Source organism: Nylanderia fulva, unplaced genomic scaffold, assembly GCF_048542155.1.
Source record: "Nylanderia fulva isolate GAGA-0341 unplaced genomic scaffold, ASM4854215v1 Scaffold14, whole genome shotgun sequence".
NCBI lineage: Eukaryota > Metazoa > Arthropoda > Insecta > Hymenoptera > Formicidae > Nylanderia > Nylanderia fulva.
Genome location: NW_028189622.1, coordinates 3,577,998 through 3,604,283, shown reverse-complemented (window position 1 = coordinate 3,604,283; position 26,286 = coordinate 3,577,998). Strand labels below are relative to the sequence as shown.

Below are 26,286 nucleotides of genomic sequence, written 5' to 3'. Positions count from 1 at the left end.
AATTAACAGTTGATAAAAGATCGTTTCTTTACATGTTAAATTTTTTGAATTCCTGATTTATATATAAAAAAAAAAAAATTATAAAAATTCCATAATTTTATTTGCTCCATCTCGTAATAAATATCCGCAACATAAAAAAAGCAATAAATGCTTTTACTAATTATGCAACATCGCTCGAGTTTAACCGTACGCTTCGTATTGCTTTACCGAATAAAATTCCCAGTATCGCAAGATTCGCGATAGAACCGAGAGTGAAAGACGCGAAAGAATTTTTTCCCTGACGTGTGCGCGCACTTTGTTAAAATTTTCACGAATACGACCTATTTCCGGGCGTGGCGGGTGATTTAGGATGTTTGCCCTCGACGGCAGATTACGATTCAAGGAGACTGCGTTGCCGGTGCGGCAAGCTCGAATGTGCCTGCGCCTCGTCCTGACCTCATTTGAATAATCCATGGATACGTAGCGGCGTACATACCTTTTACGCGCTGTGCGAACGCGTTTGCGTTAAAAAAAAAAAAAGAGAGATACGCCTAGTAGGGCGCATTCGCGATGCTCTCTCTTACTCGAAAACACGACCTCGTTCGCGTCACACTTGTAAAACTTTATTCAGATCATGTTGCCTTCGAAATTACGGACCGAATCTTTTTTCAGGAGTGACTTTGTGCGAAGAGAAAATCTATAAATCGAGTTTTCTGAGTGAGTGAGAGTGAGAGAGAGAGAGAGAAAGAGCACTACTTTTTATCGAAAAAATGGTTTCCGATATACAAAATTAAATAACATAAATTATATAAATTACTACTATTATTATTTTTTGTCTTACATTATTCCTTTATATTAAATATTAAAATTTAACAAGTTTGATTAAACCTTACACTAAATTTAGAAATAAAAAATAAATTGACCATATTCGGTATCGACATTTTAAATAATTGTTTCGTGAAAAATATATCTATCTAAATAAATTATTAGTCAAGCTGCAAAAATTACATTACACGAGAAAATATTGTATATAGACGGAAGGAACAATAAATGAGAAAATATTAAACTTTAACGCAGTTCTCTTTGTTTAATCGAGTTGTGAAGGATGCGATACAAATCATGTATGCATATATTCTTGCATATTTTATTGTAAAATGTAAAAAAATAAACGAATAATTATATTTTGTATATTCATGTATTTGTATACACATTATTTTTATATAGTATAAAAAAAATGTATTATACCATAATATCACTGGTGAAAAATGCTTTGAGAAGAGAGAAAGAGTGAGTACGCAAAGTAAGATGCGCATCGCGTAATACACATAACTTAGCAGTACAAACATATTTAATTCAGGGAAGTAAGGATCTTACATGAGAAAAGTTTAGCTCGCGTGATCTGCGCGCGGAAAGCATCCACGTACCTCCTTCAGGAGGGCCTTCCTTTCATCGGGGATTCGATTCGGCCGTGGAAAAGTTCGGCATTCTAAACGCCTCGACTCTATCTTGTACATAGGTGCTGCGGCAAATCGAGTTTGAAAGCCTGAAAGTAGCGAGCGTGTTTGGCCGCTACTCGTATTCATCAAAGCACCGAGGCGAAACTGAAATACCGGGCTTCGATGGCTTCGCCAAATTCCGAAAAGTCTTTTAACCGCTCGTAAAAGGAAATGGCTTAACGTGGGAAATGAACGGGAAATTTAATCTCTCCGGGCATAAAGCTATAACCGAGGGAAATTAATACGGAAATATCCAGGATTGTTCAATGTTATTTAATCAGAAGGGAGAAAGAATTTTTTTCCACAAAGAAAAAAAAAAGAATATATTTCGCCGTTGTCGATAAATATAAAATATAAATTGGTTTTTTCTTTTGTATAGATCGCACGAATATGGTCGACATTCCAACGCTAATCTCGTTCTAAACAACATACAATGTTTGTTAACGGATTTCCACCTGTTATTCTGCATATCACGTCAGTTACTCGTTTTCAGACGCATTGAATTTTGCGTCCGTTCCGCGATAACGAAGTTTCAACACTTTATTTAACTAGAAACAGCGCGAATTATTTAGATCGAAGCATCAGGCACTCACTACTGTGAGTTTTCGTTGTAGTGTTGTAACGTTACGTTGTCTAATTTAATGTTAGCAAACATCATTGTTGAGCGTACATAATAAATGAAAATAATTAATTAGAACGCTATGCTAATGCAAAGTGCACAATTGTTGCAGACTCCGTGTTTCGTATCCATCATGTAATAATTTCCGCAGTAAATTATCAGATAAATTATAGAATACATCTATGTATATGTATATGTATATTGTATATAGACATGTATGCATGTGTAAGTTCGTCGAGCAGCAGGATTTTCGCTTTTCAGTTTGAGTATTTTAAACTTTCGAGATGATGAAAACTATTGTTCTATTGTTATGTTATCCAGCTTTGTCTTTGAAAATCTTTAGAAATCTTTCTAATTAATTGACACTGAGTCTTATGCGATTTTAAACATCCAAACGTCTATTGCAGATGTTAAACTTCTCCTTATAAATATTTTTAAAAAATTCCGTGTAGTTTCGAAAAAGTATTGTAGTTAAAAACATTTGCAACTAAAAAAATGGTGCATTTTTTACGTTTGCAACACGACTTTCTCGACATGATTATCGATCGTTGGCTGTCTCTTTGCTTTGATATTTTTGACTCAGCATTTATAAGTAAATACTTTAACTTGATTACCTCAAGTATTAATATTGTTTGTCAAAAAACATAAAAAACTCTATTTCGTCGTCATATAATATTTAATTTGCAACACTAAAAATAATATTAATGCAATTAAACTCAATAATATTCAATTTATATTTATTAATAATATAAAACAAGAAATTAATAATAATAAATTTCGTATACATAAACTTTTTAATGAGTCTCAATCATAATAGACCGAAAAAAATGTGAAAACAAACGAACAAGCAGATGAAATATATTTCTACAGCTATATTAAAAAAAAAAAAAAAGATGAGAGAAATTGTGTACGTAAGGAGAGTTTATTCCTATTTTACTTGTCTATTGTACGGCATTGCGCGCAATTTGACTTGCCAGTCGGTTATCCATGTTTGAAAGCATAATGGAGGCCTCTAGAAAACAAAGGGATGCGCGTTCTGCCATAGCAAAGGGGTAAGTGGGCCGCGCGCGCCCACTGGATGCATATACGCAAACAGAAGCAATCGGGGGCTCTCCCAAATGCACGAGTTCCTGAAAAACACGTTCGCTCGACTGCGGACAAAGGATCCGCTCCGCGTGCGGCTGAGCGCTTCACGGGCACGCTTTGTGTGCCGTGCTCGCGCTTATTTTATCGAACGTGTAATTTAGCCCTGCTGACTTGGTGCACGCACATGTCTCTTTATCTCTCCATCTCTCTCGAAAAGTGAGTTAGTGTTCGTTCGAGTTTGGTCATTGTGACAAAAACGGAGCGCGAAGTCATCGTTCTCTTATACAGTCTCATTGAATCTGTGATGCAGTTTCGAAAAAATAGAAACGTATGCATCTCAAAAATAAGATATAAATATAAGAGAGAATAAGGACAGTAAAATAGTCTCGATCTAGATCTCAGAAAATTTGTGCTTGATTTTTCCCATCAAGATTACATCCGGAGTTGGAATTCAAAATATAGACCTGCCTCGTCGTAGCTTCTTGCGCTCGCTAAGAGATCAATAAACGATTATATGTATCTGACAGTAGTATTTTTTGTCGCTTTGTATCGTTCAATTTGATATTCCATCGGCAGAGCGAGATGGCGATGCAAAGAGATTGAATAACAAAAAGAGCGAAAAAATCGAGAGCTCACGTGCGAAGATGCAATGGACTAAAAGAACATAAAAATAGCGAAGGAAGAAACGAGCGAGCAGATAAGGCGAAGAGAGTTCGGTCTCGTCGTGGATACGAGTAGGGAAATCTAGAACGAGGACGTTGAACATCAGGAAACGGGAAACGGGAACGAGGAAACAAGAGAGAGTGAGAGAGAGGGATGAAGTGTCGACGTTCGGGTCGACGACGGAGAACCGTATGTATAACAGTAACCAAAATGCTAGCCTGCATCAAGGCATTACGTCTGCCTATCCGCCGTCACCGCCGCCTTAAACGTGTAGTAGCGCAGCGCTACTACCTGCATACATACATGTAGTTTGCATAGAAATGGCACACGTCATCCCGCAACGCGGTGGTCTCTGCTTTATAAGGCATCGCGCTTCGTGCAGATTACTATTCACCAGCTTTCTCTCTCTCTCGTCTATCCCGGCTATGAAGTGACCGTCGAGTATCCGACAGATAGTATGTATTCTTCGAAGCCGTTCACACACAGACACATATATATATGCTCTCGCTTCTTCTCTCCATCTCGCTGCCTCTCTTTCTGTCTTGATGTCCCTTTTCCGTTTCGCTCGTTTGCGACAGGTGATTTTCGAAGCGATGTGTTTCGCGTCGCATTCCTATCACGCGATGTTGTTTCGATTCTACCTTCCTTCGGTTTGCTTCCTTCGATTGCAATGCGATTGAACTTTCGGATGGACGGCTCAAAATTAGGACGCGTCGAGATGACTATTTTATACGATGACTTAATATGGCACCATCAGAAGTTCGCGCCAGAAAGATATCAAGTTAGTTTCCCGATTTATTCAAATTACTGGTGATATTGCTTTTCCGAACGGATCAAGCGGGGAGTTGTTTATTCGAGATTGCATATGCAATTGCATAAACTGTAAGTTTCATTTATTTATAGAGGAAGAATCGAAGATAATTTTAATAAAATAATATACCAGGATATATAATGTTTTAATAAGATAAATAAACTCCCTTCTCTTTCTTCTTTTCTATAATATTAATTGTATAAATATATAATTCAATGAACAAGTAAATTATATAATAAAAACGTAGATATTTGAGAATCGCCAGACGGAATTTAAAAAAAAAGTAAGACTCTTCTCTCGACCGTACTCTGGCAAATATTATTTATTAATATAAATTTAAAGTGTCAAACAGGCAATAAGAGCCACATCGCGGATGACAGTGCGTTATCCCAACGAAATTAAATTTTTTCGTTAGAATTAAAAACCTGTGCACAAGGGACCAAATTGTCATCCGCGATTTGGCTCTTATTGCCTGTTTGACACTTTAAATTTATATTTATATTACAGAGCCTTGTTAAACTCTTAATTATTCATTAAATCACAACGTTTCGACCCTTCTTTGAGTCAGTTTTCTCTTATAACTCGTCTAAGAATCTTGACGTGTTGTCAAACCGACACTATGTTCATTCTTGACATCTTAAAATTATAATTTTATTTTTATTTTCACAAATCACTTGATAAGGATTCAAAGAAGGATCAAAACGTTGTGATTTAATAAATAATATTTGTCAGTACGATCGAGAGAAGAGTCTTACTTTTTTTTTTTAAATTATATAAGTATATATTATAATATTAAAACATCAAATAATATCTGATAAGATGTAGATCTGCACGACGGTTATAATTTAATGCGTTTCGTGACGCGTAAAGAATGTAGACGTGACAACGCACTTTAGCGGGGCATTTTCTCGCTTCTTCTCTTCTTCGGTTCAAAGGTGCGACGACCAAGATAGCCGAAGAAAAATGCGATGTTCTTCTTGAAGCATACGGCATATGAAAAAGACCCGTCTGTAGAAGACGCGACGGTGTATACGTGTTCGTGTTTTTCATCCGCCTTCGCGATTGCGTTGGAGGATGAATGAGGCGTATAAAACATACAGTAGATACGGGCTGTTCTGGTCAGACTAAGTGGAAGTGATTTACCACCACGGTCGCATACCGATAAATTAGACACTTTCTGAAACTATAACTGTCGGTAACGATTCTTCCGAGTAATTTTAGAGTAGCGAACCTATTATTTCGAAACTTCCGTCATATTTTTCCCTTCTATTTTAATCCAGAAGCAATAATTATCTCTTCTCGAAATATTATATACGGTTTAATGTTCGTCGAGTTTTATCATTCTATATTACAGGCAGCGGAATAATAATAATTTAACTTTTGCGTTATTATATTGTTTCATATTAAATTATATAACACATTTTAGCTTAAAATTTTGCAAAAGTTTCGTATTCAATAATTTTTAAATAATGTTTAGTATTTTCGTTACGTATTTTCTTTCGCTCGAATATACGATATCTAGCAATATTATTATATAGCGAAATTTGAATAGAAAGGAGATATACATGTTTACGAAGAAAGTTGCGTTGTTCACTAATATGATTCTTAAACAATCCTAAGCAAAGAGCGAAAATTTACATGGAATATATGGACTTTGAAAAGTAGTTCTTGGCGACGTTCTCCACTTTCAAGCTTAGAAAAGGATTTATTTTGAACAGGAATTTCTACAGAGACTTTAGCGACGAACGTAGTACGTATTTCAATGACGCGTAGTAGTAGTTTGCTCGAATAAAAATGCGCATCAAATCGGTGTAATACTTTCTTAAGTGGAAAATCCATTGTTCGAAGAAACAATAGTAATGCTTTAGATCTCCGCGCGTATAAACTTGTAATAAATTTTAAATGAATTGAACGCAGTGTAACGTGTGCGCTAATAAAAATCCATTCGATCATCGATAATTTATTCTAATAAATTTCTTCCGTTTGTACTTTTTTTTCGTGGGAAATCACGAATTAAAGCGAATTGTTTCGTCGTTCAATGAGCGCGAAATTTTTTATCACAATCAACATGCGAAACTTGGTGATTAAGATGTGTCGAGGCGCGCACGCTGTCCGTTAGTACAATCATTTCGTTTGTCAAAGTATACAAAGGGAGATTGAAAGAAAAGAGTTCGCCATAAAACTGGACAATGCCTGTTCCGTTTGCAAATTCAACGAATTCAAAAGCACCGCATTTGTATGACGAAAATTTTACCGTATTGTCACATGCAATTACAATATTGTCATATCGTCATATGTTCTTTCACCTACACAATACGACAGTCGTATTGATTCGATAAATTTATCGCATAAAATGTATTCTTTGGAATCTTCTCTTTGTATAGCTTTTACTTTTTTAGAAAAAGATTTATCAACTCCGTTGTGTATTACATACTTTTTATTACAATTTTTGCTTTTATAATTCTCTAAAAATTAATGCACAAACGGGAACACTGAAAATTATATGAAATATGCATAATACGAAATTTAAAATTACTCTTACATATGCAAGCATGAAAAATGCATGTTTTTATTTAATCTCATTTCTTCGATTAAGATGTCAAAAAATAGAAAACACAATGTTATAAATATAGTAATTTTTAATAAAATATAACTTATTGATTCTTCAGAAATAACAGAAAAATTCAATATCTAAAGCTCGCTTTACACGATTTATATATAATTCACAACAGAATTCGGAACAGAATTCTATTTATAATTTTATGTATCAAATTATAAATATAATTATTCATGAGAACAAATTTTTGTATTACACGAATTTGATTTAAAATTATGTATAAAATATTCAATTGTAATTGATAGATTTTACTACATATAAGGCATTGTCACGTATATTTTTCTTCTTTTTCTGCTTTAAATTATTCATCAAATGCGAAAGATTAAGTTGTAGTTTGTCATTTACAATTCATCAATCACGAATATTTGTACACACTACGTATATTTCATGCGTCTTTTCTATTTCTAAAAATAAAAATAAAACATTCTAGTTATAATTCTAGTTATAATTTAACACTGTCACGTGTTGTCTGTATTACACGATGCATAAAATTTATAAATAAAATTCTGTCGCGAATTATAGATCGTGTAAAGCGGGCTTGAAAAGAAAAAAAATTTAGATTAAAAATATCCTTTACTTTGATTCTTGATGTAGAAATAAATAATCGCTTTCATTGTTAGATGCTACTTGCAATAAAGAGTCATTAATCATTTTTCACAAGTATGCAGGCGCGTTCTATGTTTAATAGCGCTTTGCCTTCTTATCATATAGCGTGTGTTGCATATGCAGGTGTGTATGCAACGCACATTAATGACGTGACTGGATCATGGATTGCAAAGCAAGCGTGCCGTCGGATAACCGCAACAATGCACGGACGCGGGCATTTCTCTGTCCTTTCGTTTCGCGGTTGTGCCATCATTGTCCATGGCATGGCATGGCTAACCTTCATATGTCAGATAATCCTACGGATAAGCTATCAACCCCTTATGCTGGAAAGTAAGAGAGTCAAAGCTAATAAAGCTAAACGATGTTCTACCGGCTTGCGAAACTTGTAAAGACGCGGATGTGTGTAGCTAGTAGAACGTATCAACGATAAGGCAGACTTATCGTCCGATTGAAAATCTTTCTTACATTAACGTGACACTTGATCATTCTTTGCTAAAAATAATAATAAAATGTTGAAAGTTTCTTTATATAATGTAAGATATATCTCTCCCCGCTAATAAATTCACTGTTATTAATTAATGTCGTATCAAGTAATGCTAAAGTTACCAAGTTGATCGAAGCGAAGGCATCGTAGATACGTAACGTAATATCGATTATCATTACGTAGTTTCCACGGGTTTTCATAGTTGAGGAAAGTTGATCTTTTACTTACGGCCGTTGAACAAACGAGATAAGTATACAAGTGGAACCTTAATTAAGGACTTCGCGACAACGATAATGAATACTCGTAAACGCGAGTTGCCAGTTACAAGTACTCGCAACTGCGCTCAATGCGAAACGCGAAACCGCATCTCTCTTATAACGCGAAAATGTTTCAGTATACCATAATCTTATATATTTTTCACTTTGCCGTGTCTGCGATAAGTATCGCGCATACATATACATGCGAACAGTGATTTATCGCGAACGACGTTAACTAACGCGATCTTACGAGAATGCTATATAATTATCGCGATGATAACGAGATCGCAATCGATGCGCGATAATGTAACAAAGTTTCTCTCGCATTTGGATGAGAAAGGGGGCCTTTCTCGTTTTACGATTCGCTTGGGATTTGACGAACGATCTTTTAATATCGCGCCAGGGTGAACGTCAGCGCGCTCCGGGAAAGTGCCGGACTCGAAACCGGCGAAATGGATGGATAAGCGCGCGTATCCGAGTTATGTGGAAATTAAATTCTCCGCGTGTACGTATTACCGCTGTGCGCCTCTGATATCGGGCTATCCCGAGTTTTCAAGTATCGCGTTTTTCGCGCGGCAAGTACGTAAATAACGGCTCCTATATTTATCCTACGGCGAATCGAATGGAAATTTATATTGTTTGCACGGCGTAATTCCGTGAATGGATATATACATAAGTGGAGCGGGAATAATAGCCGTATACAGAAATGCGTTTTCGTATCGCGAACGCTCAAATAACTAAATATTAAAGTCGCGTCTATATGTAGCACACACGTATACAGATCTATTCTTATATAGAATATTACTTATTTCGTATATTATTTTTTGTATCGAAAAAATACAGCCACACTTAAAATGATTTCGTAAATAATTTTGTCTCTCGATCGAGATTTTATATATTTCCTTGCGCGCATAATCCCTATTAATACTTTTCAATTATTTAAAGTGATCCTAATATTTCTGACGCTTTCGCATGGCGTCGTCACTTTATGATAATGTGGGAAACGTTATTAAATTCGTCAACTGCACTTCCAGATTTAATCAAGAATTTTTCCGACGGGTTGACGATCCTTCTCTGTCTGGCTTAGCGCGAGAGTAGACGGCGTAGCGTGATCCATTAGACGCTAAAAGTAATGAATAGTAACGAGATCCGGCTAAGCCGCAGGGAGATAGGTAGGCAGGCAGGCAGGCAACGACGACTCAAGCAACGCGATTTCGCATTGTGTGCATGCATCTGCTCGATCTTGCCGTCACGATACGAAAAATGAAGTCTCAACAATCTGTATTCATTTCTTTATTTTATGCCCTGAATTTAACTCTGAAATATTAATCTGCAATTATGAAATACTATATTATATTTCAATTTTAATAATTCTTCTCGATCTTGCCGTCACAAATACGAAAAATGAAGTCTCAACAATCTGTATTTATTTCTTTATTTTGTGCCCTGAATTTAACTCTGAAATATTAATCTGCAATTATGACTATATTATATTTCAAAATTTTAATAATTCTTCTCGATCTTGCCGTCACAATACGAAAAATGAAGTCTCAACAATCTGTATTTATTTCTTTATTTTATGCTCCGAATTTAACTCTAAAATGCAATTATGAAATACTATATTATATTTTAAAATTTTAATAATAATTAAAATTATGCAGTATGTATTTGTATGTAAATTTTCTTATATGTCTTATTGAAGCAAAATTCTAAGAAGAAAGAAAGCGCTCTGGAGATATAGGAAGATTAACTAGTTTCACGAAGAAATAGTTCGACGTTTATTACGAATTTCAAAAATGTTTATTGAAAGACGATGTTTCAAAACTGCCCTGGAAAATATTTAAATAAAATTGTATTTATTAATTCCGGAAACAAATAATCCCGTAATATTTCTCTCGGATGACAATGCGAGGAAAAAACTGCTTTGACATGGCGACGCGAAACTTTATCCACAAGAATTCTCGGAAAGTACGGGTACACAAAATGAGAGCTAAGGCAGAAGACGGAATTGGAACGAACGGAATGGAATAAGAAGAATCGGAGAGAAAGATGAAGTCGAGAGTTAGAACGAGTTACAATGCGGCAGAATATACGAGGGAAGAGATAGAAAAACAAAGAATATGGGCGTGCAAGGAAAAAAGGGAGGAAAAGAAGGAGGGGTTGTCAGTTCGAAAGGGAAATGATAAAGAGTTGGTGGATGAAAATGAAGGAGGAGAGAAAGAGAGAGAGAGAGAGAGTCAGAGAAGCGGGCAAAAGAAGAAGGACGACACATGGACGGCGGTCGAGAGAATAGAACTAGAAGGGAGTAGCACTTGAGACTGAACTTTGTGTGGGCTATAAGCTACCTGTCTTTTGTTTCCGCGAGACAATACCGGAGCTTATACAAGCACGGATGGCGAGCGACGATGAAGAAAAGAGAGAAAGGGAAAAGGGTCGCAGAGAGAGAGAGAGAGAGAACGGACTCTCTTCTTTCCATTTCGCCTAGTTTAGTCAGACAGGCTCGTGTATTCTTTTCTCGAGCACTCGAGTATGTATTCTCGATGCTCGGCCACTTTTCGCAGAAAGAAGGATACGCAAGCCACACTTCTCGTGCGATCGAGACTTTTTCAAAAGTCATCCTCCTATACATATACTAAGCAGCTTCCGTGTTTCCTCACCGGCTTTCCTTATCGCAAGCAAAGCTTTCCGTTACATCGATATATTTCAAGCACATTGGTTGTTTGAATCTTTTTCTAAGAGCGAATTTTTCTCCGCGATATATAAATTTAAATTGTCGTTGATTATTTCATTTAGTTGACTTTATCTTACTTAAACTCGTATTTTTATTAGGTCTAAAAGTTTTGTCCTGTTTCTTGTTTATAATAGTCTTTTAAATTTCTTTCGAACTTTCGAGATTTCCACTGGGGCGCGATATGTGAAGCGCTATATACTCATGTGACCTACAAAAGTAAACGCGAACGCGTAACACTTATGATTTATACTACTAAAAACTATCTTATACATTTTTAAACATTTAAATAAAAAAAAATATACAAACTAAATAGAAAATATGTACAACTGATAGAAACACAAATTCGCGATTTATTAATCAATTTGACCGCATCTTGTCTCTTGTGTATATTTTTTCAAATATTCCTATATACAAAATTCAAATCTCCAAGACGTGACAGAACATCTTACACGTCTGTCAATGACCATTTCCGTTTTATAAGCCATTTTCGTCATCGTTACACGCAGAAGATAATAATCAGAAGACAAATAATCGAAATAACAAGCACGAGAGAGGTCGAGACGGAGGGCAAGAAAGGTTAAAGGGAAGCGTAACCAACACTCTAATTGGGACAACTCTCGCATCAAACGTCGACAGGGCTTTGCGTTGTCAGGAAGCGCGATAAATATGGAGAGTGAAATGCTTGTGATTACATAGTCGAGTGATGCCGGCCGGCTCCCTCGACCCAAGCGACCATCAAATCCTCTTTCAGACGGTAAAGTAGTAAATCCTCTTTAATAACGTGTATACGCATGCTCGCAGTGGCAGCTAGACACGAAAGAACATGGCCAACGAAAACGGGCACGGTCTTGCCAGATTGCACAATTACATTCACGTGATTGTATGGCTGTTCCTCGCGTACGAGGAAGCATTTTCGTCTCTTATTTTGGAGCGGCAATTGTGGAGCCGCGAGTGCATATAACAAGGTCGTATATGTCAATTAATAATTCAACGATAAAGTTCTCCGGCGTATGATGAACGTGAAAAAGGGTAGATAGCGAACGTACGTTTATTACTTTCGCATATTTTTTTAATAATTAATCGCGTGGCGAGAATGATGTAAAAATTTGCACAACATTGATAATGAAAGTAAGTTAACTATCGACGTGAAAATGGAATTCTTTCGCTAATTCTACAATTGTAACGGTATAATAAAAACGATAATATTGAGTTGAAAGTCCATGTATCAAAAGCGTCGCGCGCAACGCATTTGCATAGCGGATTAAATATGTTTCTCTTTCATAGAATTTTTAATTTTATAAAATAAAATCTCACTTTCATTTTTTTTCTCCCGTCAGCTCTCTCGTCCGACTATACGCTGCCCAAAAGTTTGAATTTCAATTCGAATTTACTCAACGGTTGTGCGTGATGTTCGCGTATCCAAGTTTTTTTTTCCATCAATAGACAGCTATATTTTGTATTTTATTTCGAGATATATGCGCATCTAGGATAAAAGCAAAAATTCAAAAAAGGATTTTCCGTGACTGGGCGCTACCAAGATAATCCACGAATCGATACCGATCTCGTGAAGCGTACGCTCGTTTCGCAGGTAGAATATTTTTGTGTATACATGGAGTATTTCGCAGTCTAAAAACGTGATGCATACCAACAGAACGTAAAATAAGGCGAGCACAGTATAAACAGATTAAACATTCTCATTGCTTACAACAGCGATGCTATTTGCGTGCGCGAATTGCAATTCTCGATGAATAATTACAGAGCGACAAAGATTTTTAATTTTCGCAATATATATCGCGCAAATACGATTTTTACGTTTCAGCACAGAGATAAATTTTTAATGACTTTTTTTATAAATGAGGATGCGGTTCTGTTATATATTAATAAATAATTAACATTTGAAGAATTATAAAAATAAAATATAAAAAGATTAAATTAGATAAAGTCATAATTATACATTAAGCGAAGAAATTAATAAAGAAATTAAATTAAATCGATATTAATATAATATTTATCCGATGAATATTTATTTGTATGTATTAATTAGGAGAAAATTATTAGGTACTGTACAATTCACGAAATTGTATAAAGTAATATCTTATGTTACTCTCAGATTTCGAATATACGTGTACAAGAGCAGATTTTCGAAAATTCGTGATCGCATGACTGGTTCTATGAGAATAAAATCTCTAGAGATATCTATGTCTGTGTCTCATACCTGACGGACATAACTACAGCGAGAGAAAGCAGGATAAACGATGGAGCACCGCAATAAATCAAACCAGCATTTTTCAATATCGGTGGCCGTGTTGACTGAGCTTAAGGCGCAGGAATGTCCTACTTGCATTCACCATCTCGGTTTTCAGTGATACGTAAAAGATATTTTGTAAGAATGTAAATACAACTATGACAGTGTAATTTCAATATTAATGCGCGTTGACTTTATTTCAATTTTACCCAAGTACTTATTTATCTTGTTAAAAACTGCTGTGTACGCATTAAAATAATAATCGAGTATAGAAAACAAATTTATATTTTTATACTTTTATTTCTAATATTTTGCCAAGTTGAGCGACAATAATTCTTGTAAGTGTGAAAATTACATATGAACCTCTGATGGGTCGAAATGATAATAAACATGTGGTCTTGAAGCTAACACACACACACACACGCACATAAAGGGGGTAAAACGAATACATATTTGTGATATGCGATATTCTTATAAACGTATAATCGTTTTTCTCAGCCGTTCGATAGGATATTTTTCCGCGGTATGCGAAAAATGTACGCTCCGCGCGCACACAATCCGCGTGTGTGCCTCGATTTAAAATCCGATTTGATATAAAACCGTATTTGTGAGAATATTCAAACCGAGCGCTGTGATAAGCAACCGTGCGTATCTTCTTTCCATGCGTCCCCATTCGTCGCTCGCTTATACGACTGACATAAGGAAGAAGAAACGTTTGCCCAGAACGGCTGTCGATATTCTCTGGGCTTTCGCCAAGGAATTGCTCTCCCGAGATCGCCGTTTCTTCGGCCGTGTTACATATCGAGTTTACGATTATAACCATCGACTATCAGGACTCTGTCCTAAGCTAGGGCTCTGTCCTTAGAGTTAGCCCAGGGTAAGTACGACGTTATTAAGCCGGTCAATATACGTGAGACCATTATACGGGACACACCATATATATTTCGTCTTTATCGGTATATGCAATATACCGAAGCCGTTGCTGCGGTACGGAAAAAGAATTCGCGAATAGCGGTCAGCGCGTTGAGCTACACGTCACGGCCAGATTATTGCATACGCGGCTAAAAAGCGTAGCGCGCTCGCGAAAATGGAATTGCGAAATGTAATTTTATTTTTTCCGATGCCGAAATATCACGCTGCAAATAGAACGGTATTGCGATGACGCGGTGCAGTGTTATCTGATGTTACAGAAACTAATTGGACATGTGACTGGGCAAATTAATGAAAGGTAGTTCAAGATGATTGAACTTTAAAATAATTAATATTTTTTTTTTTAAATAAATTTTGTTAGAATTTTTTGGTGTATGTATAGATAACAAGAATAAAAATTTCTCTAAATAAGAATATAGATAGATGTTAATACAAGTTGTGCAAGAACGTGCGATAAAAATTCTTTTTCCTTACAATTTTAAATCTATATTTTAATATTTCGCACGATAATTGCGAATTATGTTACATACACTGGAGCGAATAATAATCCAATATATGCGAAGATAACGAGATTTCTCGCGCAACTTAATACGAAACTGGGTAAACATATCCATAGATCAATATTATATGTATTTCTCCGTAATCACTAGCCAGCAAAAAAAACAACAAATTTTCCTTTGGAATATCGTCTAAAATTTTAAATAATTGTAATAAAGCCTTAGTTCTATTGTGCGATCTTTCGTGGGAAACATGGCACGTATACGACAAAACAAATAAGAAAAATGGTATCGATTTCAATTCTTAAACTGTTTGATTTATAATTCAACGATAACTGTATATGCAATTCTCCGAATTATAATACATGCGATTGTGTCGAATTTGTGAGTATACGTGATCACGAAGCTCCACCCATGGGATTATAGTCGCGACTTTCTTCTCGGCACGAAATCACGAACTGTAGATATCGCGATAAATAATCCCTCGGCGGATAAAATTTATTTTACGGGTATCTTTTATACGGTCGATTTTATGGACAGCAAATAAACCTGTCCCGAGGAACAGATCAGCTTCTGGTTGCACGCCATCGAAGCTTAGAGAGAACATTTTCACGGGAGGGAAGAAGTTTGTGATACGAGCCACCAGATAGTCGTTTATAAAGATAACAAAATATAAGCGTTTATATTTATCAAATATTGAACTAATATAAATGTCTCGTGTTTACAAGCAAAATTTTATTTTATCATAAGATAGACATCAGGGAGAGTAAGGTGGTAAACGAGATTTTTAACATTTTAATTGTTTCCAACGCGATTTAACAAAGAAAAATGAATTACGAAACATTATTTCTTATTATTCGCTAGTATATCTATTTTATTTGCTTTTTTTATGTGCTCGGTCAAATAAATCTCGAAACAAATTCGAAACATATTCTTTTCGCAAATCGTACACGGCAAAAAGTATCCGATAATATAATAAAATACATATTCTTGCATCTTCTCTTTATTTCATTCGAATGTTCAACGATTAAACACATTGCTCGATACCAGATTGTGATCATTCATATTTGGCAAAGGCTGATTAAGCGTCAGTATAGTTTGAAATTCGTTTAAAATAAAGATGCGCACTCGTTTCGATCAACTTGGGATTCACGATAGGATAAGTACAAGTTAGATTCGCGATGGGAGGGAAAAAACTGACCTCGTAAATTCATCAGCGCCCGCTTACCTGCATCGCCGTGGATTTTTTTGGCATACGGAATTATACGACCGACGTGTATTTTATCAAGTAACGCGAGAGAGTTTCTATGCATTTTTCATCGTGTGATTTGAATGTATGCGCGATATTAAACGACACAGAATTTATAACGATGATATAAATACCGAGCGTTTAGCGTCTGCGCCTGATGGTTGATTTTTTATTAAGATTTAATAGCTCCCGGTACCTTGCGCAAATTTTCACGGCAATTAATTTATCGAGAGATAAGTAAGAATTATGTCGTGCGATGTAGCGAAACAGCCGTTTCCAAAATCTGTTTTAAATTATCGAAGTAACTAACGCGTCCCAGGGTTGATTACTCGCTCCAATTAAATGCCTCGAATTTATTAAAAGCATTTATTATATTTTTATCAGCCCAAAGTATCTAATATCAAGTGTTCGATGCGGAAAAATAAATTTTTCTTTCCAGTTCTCGAATTATATATAAATATATTCATAATAAAAGCTATGCACTGGAGAAGGGTCAGCGAATAAACAACAGACGATAAACGATATTACAAGTAGTATCTTTTTGAATTTCAAAAACAAAAAATTGATTCTATCATAAAAAAGGCTAGATCATGTTATCACATAAATCTTATTCCTATCGATTTTGCTCGTAAAATATCAGACGAGAAGAGGACAAAAATGTGAGATAAGATAGAATGTTGAGATAAAATAAAGTGAGAGAGTTTATGAATTTCGTAAAAAATACGTAAAATTTTTTTTATCGATAATATGTATATCACATCATCGGTGTATACATAAAATTCCTTGGACGTTTAACTTTGCGCTTACTTTCGGAATCATTTTCAGGCAGAGAAAAATAATACATAAGCATAATCTTATCAAGAAAAAAGGTTCCTTATTATTGCATTATATTCTACTATTTCTATTTTTGTCATCTACTAAGAGATTTGGCTGGCAACTGGAATTTCAGTTAGCAAATGTACGCTATAAAAAGCCACTTTTTTCGTGATAAAGACAACGTTTCGCGTGACATACGTGATGTAGAGACCGCGCGTATCAAGACGCTAAAGGATAATAAAGTCTCGTAAAGCGGCGTCGCATCTTGGACTTTCGCGGTACTCGTCGTTTCCACGGACAGTTAAAGTTTGGTCGATAGTCCGAAAGCTATCTGCAAATGCGCTCTCTACCGACCGCTAACGGCGGTGATGGCGGTTCGATCGTGTGCCAGGTGTGTTCCCGTCCTCGCTCTTCTAACGGCCGCTTCCGTAAAAGTACAGCTTTTGACAGGAATTTAATAACTTTTATGAAGCCCGGCGGTGGCCCATTAACGCTTATCGTGGCTTACCAGCATTCGCTTTTTTTTTCCACGCGGGTGGTCTCCGTAAAAATGCACGTTCCCGCGTTCTCTTCGCAACCACCAAGTTTTTCCACGGAAAGTCTCGTTGCAAGCGTTGTTTCCAACTTAGAAAGGTAAATGCTATTCTATGCGTGTTTACGTTAAATAACCGTAATAGGAACAATTATAAGATATTTATTGCGAGCACAAGAAGAATGCGGCTCTCCTTTGCAGATTAATACGCGATAATTATTATTATAATTTGATATACACACAAGTTAATTAGATACATTAAAATTTTCCGAGCCAATTTAACAGAGCTTTGAGAGAACAAAGTACAAGTAGTTATTATTAAATTATTCATACTTTTTTAACTTTTTATTTAGGTACGCCAATATGACACGTTTCGATTGAGAAATCAAAGCTTCGAAAAACACGTATTGGTCAAATCAAAAGCAAGCTTGGTCAGCGTTTCGATATACATAGAATCTTGCTCCGGCAAATACTGTCAAATCTGCTGACCAGCAGTTGTGTGTGCTATATCGAAATACGTGTAGTGCAAAATACAGTATGTACATATATAATCAAAATTATTTACGTGTTTTAAAATCTTATAATCTTTTGATGATTTAAAAAATTGTATGTGTACGCATTTTTTATAAAAAAATAATTCTTAACAATTAATACTATTCATAAAAATAACTGACAGAGAAAGACCAGTTAACAAACAACAAATAAAACAGCAGAGTACTATGTACAATATATATGTCGTTTGATCTGATGGATGAAATGTGATATGTTAAACCATCACTAGCATCGGCGTCTCTGTAAACGATGTTTTGATGAAGATATCGATACAATCGCTAAAAATGCACTCGAGATTGTATTTTGGAGTGACAAGTGAAATTGACTGTGTGTACAGTTGCACTGCGCATTGGATGCACAATGTCAATGACATAGTATCTAGTATACTGTCTTCTGTCATTTGATAGCGTTGCGAAACTGAATAACAGAATAACTCACCCTTGTCCTATTTAACAAAGTTGCTATTCATTGTAAGTCGATTGAGAGACGCGTATCCTATTGATAAATTCTAGTAGTTTTAACAGTCATAATAAAACGTGACGTTGCGAAGAATTTCATGAATAAATAAAACGTAGCGAAAAACAAATATTGCTTCATATTAATGTAAAATATTACTCTATTATACTGTTTATACATATAAAAGTATATACATATAAAACAATATTATATTTATATGTTCAATTAAAATTTGTATATTTATTTATCTTACTGCTGTCTATAATACTGTTTATAATATATGTAAAATATACAAATAATGTAAATGTTATGTTAGTGTTATATAAAAAGTATTATTTTCTCTTATATAAGATAATTTTATTTCATGCTGTTTGAGTACTCAAATCTTTATTTAGATTTAGAGTATACCCGCCAGTGTTTACGATTGAACGTGTATCATCAAAATTATATTTGGTCATAATTACTATAACTGATAACTATCTATGACTCCTACTTTCTATAAAATTAGAAACTGTTACTATCGCTGTATAAATTATAATTTATGTTTTGTGTTTATAATAATAAAACTATGGCACTTCTCATTTGTATAAATCAATAAAATACATATCCGTTACGATTATTTTTTAAATAATGACATTATTTCGAGTAATTGTATTAAAAAATTTGTTATTTTTTAAACTAAAGTTGTAAGTGTGAATTACTTATTTATGTTTTTTAGAGAAAAATAAAACGTCGTAATCCAATAGCTTCGGTTAATCAAATATCGAACATCGTTTAAGTCTGCACGGCATTAATCTTGAGAAGGAGTAACGATAATAGAACACGCTACGGTTACCTGGTAACGAAAACACATTAGTACTTAATGTTCACATTTGTAGTCTGTCCTCGAAGAAGGAAGTGAAAAGTCTTAGGGGTGCATTCCTTATTGGCCACAGCGATAAATAACGGCCTCTAACCCTATTCTAGAAGCGTGAGAAGGTCTTTTCCTTTCGCCAAATGTATTATTCATTAAGAGATTCGTAAAAGAATTGCTGGCGCCTGATAACATAATTGCAATATTGCCCATTGCCTTAATAGAGTTCACCCATCTGTTATAATTTGTGATCTTATATTATGTATATTCTATTCGGTGTTGACGTAATGTTTAAAAAGGCATATTATTTATCAAAATAATATTTTAAAAATGAATAATGACAATAATATTGTCAGTAATTCAATTAAAGAAAATTATAGATAAATATTTCACATCCTTATGTGTGTGATTTATCAGAAAATATTGTGATGTAAACTATATATGGTATAATATTATTATATTAATTTATATTAAATAATGATAATTTATAAAGAGAGAAAGAGAGAGAAAAGTTAGACATTTTCGAAAGTGGAATAAACACACATTATTAACTTGTCTATTTATCGTAAGGTCAATAACTGTCTAGCTACACACATACACGCAATATATTGCCACTCGTATCAAATACGTGTGGTCAAAGCTTAATATAGCGTGTATCTCGTGCCGTGTTCCACCACCCTTCCTGATAAGCGGCCAACAAACACGTAGGACATACATTCCTATCGTTTCCAATCGACAGAGGTGTCAAGCAGTATCACAATATATCGCACTCGTATGGTACCACGGATATGAAGGAACGTGGGCGCATAAATGCATGACAGTCGCGTGGTTCAACGACATCGTGTCAGCCAAGGTAAATACCGAGACAAATATAGTCACCGATATTTTATATCGTGTTACAATATTTCTTGTAATCTTACGTTATAGTCACTTTTATATCGCGATCATGCGCGACCGCGTCGATCTGGTCGATCTACATTTACTCGCGAACTAAATCCATGCTTTTATGCATCATATATATCTTTTCGTTCGAAGTAGAGTTTGACATCAACTTTTTCTTACATTTTTTGATTTAACATTAATAAATAAATTAGAAAAAAATGGATTTATATTTTTTATGTTATAATTTTGCGACAAATAAAGGCTTTATTTTTTGCATAGTACTATCGTAAGTATTAATTATATATATGTATAATAAAAAATTGCATTTTATTATAAAATATACTATATCTTTGAAGATTTATTTAAATTTTTAAATAAATAAAATATATTTTCTACGTAATAAAAAAAAACAAAAGAAGAAATGCATATGTCATAGCTAAAAACAAAGCTTAAATACACCTAAATATAACTCGCGCTAGTTTTTCACCAAAGTTTAAGCAAAAACAGACCATATATCCGCAAATTAATCAGACAGAGAATCGTAATACGCTCACGCTTAAAATGCATTGCTCCTATAGTAATTACGTATACCACAATGGAAAATATATCGCCGACAGCTATGCGTGTAATCTAGATACACGACATTCTCAAATAATTCTATCTATGGTATATACGATGCAATTAATTCCCTCTTAGCGCTCTTGCCAGAAACATGCATAGTTGTCTCGCAATTAATTCCATTTCACTGAAAGAGGTTCCGTTTCGCTTTGCCCCGATATCTTGGAATCTATAGGATTATCTACAGATATATCTGTATTTTTATCAGAATATTATTCTAGTCTAAACAATAAAAAGTAGAAACATTCTGAGTTATATTAAGAGATGAAAATTTCTATGATTTTATATAATATGCTACTTAATTTTATAAAGTTATATAATTATATAAAATTAATGTAAAATTTTAAATAATATATATGTATAATAAGTGATAAATAAAAAGGCCAACTTTTATCGAGCAATTATTAGAGTTGTTTTGTCAAATAAAATTTATTCCATGTATAAACTATTAAACATAAAACATGTGACCGCGTGCGGTTGAAACGTTTATTTTATTATTTTATAATAATTGTAATTTTTGCTTAAGTTTTAATATTGAATTAGCTTTCACATAATGTTTTATGTTTAATAGTTTATACATGGAATAAATTTTATTTGACAGAACAACTCTAATAATTGCTCGATAAGTTGACCTTTTTATTTATCACTTTTTGTATTTACAATATACGAGCGAAACTTTGTATCAATTGATATATGTATAAATTATTAATACATATGTCGATGTAATTACATATCCGCATATGTATAATTAAGCAGATTTTAAGAATTTATATTGTATAATGTTCCAAATTTATAAATTGACCAATTCGTTCATTCATATGTATATTAATTAATTTAGATCCTCTAGCCGTTCTACAAGTACAAATATAGATGTCTTATAACGGTCCTACCATTTTAATCGCGTAATATCTGGCGCAAGACAAATCTTCGCAGTCAAAGAGGAGGAGAAATCCAAGTTCTCTGAACGCTATCAGCGTTCTCGCTTTCCAATATCATCTGACCTGACAGAAATAAAAAGAAAAGAAGAGCGGGTATATGGATAGGAATGGATTTGCGTCGTTTGCATATCGCAGGTGCAAACCACCGGTCATGTATCCACCAACACGGCCAACACGAGAGATCGCCGCGATCTCCAATAATATTGCATTACCAACCTCGCGTCGTCATCGTCGTCATAGAGACGGTGCGGCCAGTAAAGGCCAGCGCGAAAAGCGAGCAGAGAGCTTATCTCGCCGGTACATACGCGGGAAAGGTGGTTGGTTCACCCTTAGGGAATAAGTATATATGTATATACATAATAATATATGCGTGTATATATATATATATATATATATATATATATATATATATAAAATATATGTATATGTACATATGATATGTATGTACATATATGTATGTACATATATGTATGTACATATATGTATGTACATATATGTATGTACATATATATGTATGTATGCATATTTCTCCCAACACGCTCACCAAGAACACGAAAAATATTCTCGCCCATGGGGACACATCTCGCGCGCGAATCTCGTTTTATATGCAATCGCGCCGCGAGTTTAGGTTCCGGTGCACCGCGTCTCAACGATTGTCAAAGTGTCAGATGGATGAATATAGCGAAATCTACACAGAAGTGCGTGCTGTCAGTGACTGTCGTCTTTCTCTCCTTTCATCTATGGATCCTTTGAGCAATTTGGAGTCGATCTTCTCCATTGCTAAATTGTCAAAGGGTAGCAATACAGTTTTCAGTTTATAAGTAACTGGAAAAGAGGCTTTATGGGATAAAATAAATCGCGGGAAAAAGACGAGATTATTCTTTGACAAATTTTTAGGCGGGAAAGGTTTAACACAATTTGATTCAGTTATTAGAAAGTAGGAAAGTAGTTCGTTTATATTTCATGTAGAAAATTGAAAGTTAAAATGCGCAAAGATACCTTAGGTTTATATTGACTATTTATTGTTTTATCGTTGTATATTAAATGTCTTGCATTTCTATATATGTGTATGAATTATTCTATAATATAGTTGAAATGTTTTGTGAACTCCCGCGTGCAATTTACTATTGAAACGGCTTTAGCTCGTTGATGTGGGAGCTAAATTCAAAACCGTGCTTATATTAGAAACTATAATATGTCATCGAAGGATGCAAGCGCTGACATGAATCGCTAGGAAAGTGTAAACTGATTTCCGGAGTTTGTCGAAAAGATATTTAGATCATTATGATTTTCTTAATTGTCGAGTATTTTGAAATTTTCATTTCGTAACGCTTATTAATAAAAATATATAATGTAAAAATAATATTAAAAAAAATTAATTAAACTAGATTAATTATATAATAATAAAAATATTTTTTTATTAGAGAGAGAGAGAGAGAGAGTGGGGAGAAAATTTTGTAAATATAAGATAAATAAGATGTAAAAAAATGAGAACGGAGAGATCCGATTTTTCCAATTTTTGTTGATGCTGCTAAAACTCGAGCAATGAAATTTATCTTGCTTTCAGATCACATCAAGCACTGACAGCAACCGCTTTTACAGCAAGGAACTTGTTCGCCGAATTGTTTAAACCGAAAAGATCCGAGAGGGTAAGAGGAAGTAAGAGGTTCTCGCGCGAACGTTCTCGAAACGCCAGACCTATATGCACTTTTAGTCATCTTGCCGGCTTTCCTCATGCAACATTCTATTCTCTTGTTCGCGTTACGACGTAGCACGAAGACCGAGCATATAAGATGTCATTTCCGGATTTGACAGCTTTGCATAAATTACATGCGCGTAACGTGCGTTGTGCATGTGCGTGTGTATCGCATCGAAGAGAAGATGGGTAGCAGTTTACTCACACGTGAAATGGATGGTATCGGGGTGGAGGAAAGAGAGGGAAAAAAGGCGAGAAGTTACGAGACGGAAGAGTGGCATCGCTATGTAGAGATTCAGTTTTTCGCTTTTTCATTGCGTTAGAACTAATAGAGTCCTCCAGGTAACGCAAAAGCTTTCTGCGAGAAATGTCTCTATTATCCGGTAAACTAGATACGTTCATTTTTTATGAGCAAAAGAGATATAATTTGAAGGATATATGTAGTTGGATTGTTTAATCATTTTGCATTAGACGATGATTTTTTATTACAATCGTGTCCGATTAATTATCGGTTTTTGCGACAATGCTACTCTTATTATTTATTGAATCTTTACGAAAAAGATTCCGGCAAATCTCAGTAAGATTTATCTACAATATTTTTTGAGATAAAAGTATTATATATATTTATTGCGCGACGTTATATCTTCGTAATAGTTATATGGAAACTCGAACAAATTTGAAGCAGCTTATGAAAGTTAAAAGATTGCTTATACACATCTTGTAGTAATCATGTTGATTTCCGTAACAGATTGCTCTCTGTATAGTGGCATACTCACGTTTCTCTCAAGCAAAGGTTGGCAATTGACTGACTAAGACCTCGACTTTCTTACGTAGCACGTTATATAATCTCCACTTTAATATCCAGTGACCTCGTACTAACGAGAATTATAAACAAGTTATGTTTACGTTTGAATTTCGTTTATATCCGATCGAGGCTTTGTTGTTCTTTGCGCGCACACAAGAAAGAGAGAGAGAGAGAGAGAGAGAGAGAGAGAGAGAGAGAGAGAGAGAGAGAGAGAGAGAGAGAGAGAATAGATTCATGTTATTCAAACTTTTTAATAAATTTGAATACCCCTTGAGAGCCGGATTTTAATCTTTATTTATTTATATATATACAGTGAGATTTATATAAAATTAGACATTAATAATATACTAATTCCCAAACTGAAATCTCTACATTTTATCAATTTAAATCATATTTGATTTGCAAAATGTTATTTATAATGACTGAATGCTGGGGAATATTCCTATAAATATTCTGACACTGATTGCGAGGGCAACATGAAAATTGCGAGAGATGTATTTCATAGCACGAATATTTAGGCTTACTGTTAGCAATATATTATATACACATATTAGCCTCAATATCATTATTTGATTTTTTATAAGAAAAGCAACTAAAATTTATACAAATTTAATTCATTTATCTTTATTTGTTATATTTTTATTTACTTCATATTTTTTTACTAAAAAAGTTATTTTAATAATCTTTTATTAAAATTTATATTTAAATATAACATATATATATATATGTTTACATTTAAATACATTTTTATGCACATAAAAGGAAAAAGAATAAAAACGTATGTTTCTGCGACATGCAAAATATATTGCGTGTAACAAATTTCAATAAAGATATTTTTTTAATCTTACAATTAGTAATTATTTTGTCTCATCCTGTCAATTTTAATCTTTGGTGTGTGTGTACTAAAAACCTTTTCATATTATAACTCAATAATCTGTTTAATCCTATACAATATTTAAACTTGATTAGCTTGTACTAATAAGTCTGCTTGAAAATCACATGTCTGAAGATTGACAATACATATAAAAGCCATATATGTATAAAAATGAACAAAACAAACAATGTTAAAGCAATGTTAAATCGAGTATTTAATTATCAAATTATCAAGAAAATGATCCACACACAAAAACATCAAAGTTGAAAAATATCTAGCAAACTTATCTCAGAAAAAATAAAAAATAAAAAAATGAGGTTTAATTTATGATCTAAATGTGTGCACGTCTCCAACACAAGAATCAAAAAATTTGCTACTTAAGAAACTAAGGATTCTAGAACACGAAAGACGAAAATAAGAAATCTAGAATCTAAGATGTCTTGAACCAGATAAATCGAGATTGCAGTTTTCAAGAAAGCAAGGAGGAACGATGATGCTTCTCGAGCACACTCTTAGCAGGCGCTTCGATATATAGCAACTTTCCTTATATTTTTGCTGAAGGTAATTGTACCTCCCGAATTGCCCGGCGGTTGTTCACGTCAGATGAGATCGTTTAAGAGTCGACGATATGCCTTGAAAAGAATGGCGGCTTTTCAACGGCAGACGTCGAGCAAACTACCGATACAAGTATCTCTCAGGCACGAAAACTTTGTACTTGGGATAATAGCGCGTTTGAATAATGAGATGGATAAGTGACGTAATTTGTCATTCGTGAGAATAATCGGGTACCTCGGTGAACGAAAAGACTTATTGTTGAGAAAAGAAGGACTCTCGTGTGATTTCCGAGGAAGATAAATGATTTATAATAGCGGAGATTAATATTACTTACAACATGCACAAATTTTGCGACAATTTTATTACGAAATTAAAAACTCATTGGCATTAAAAATTTAAAAAAGAATATAAGACGTAAAATATTGTATAAATAATTTTG

At 34.3% G+C, this 26,286-nt stretch overlaps 1 protein-coding gene across 4 annotated transcripts in view; it reads right to left on the bottom strand.

Moving 5' to 3' along the window:
* Nucleotides 1-26,286, bottom strand: part of dpr12 (defective proboscis extension response 12) — a 258,329-nt gene that overhangs the window by 102,691 nt on the left and 129,352 nt on the right. The window lies entirely within an intron of this gene.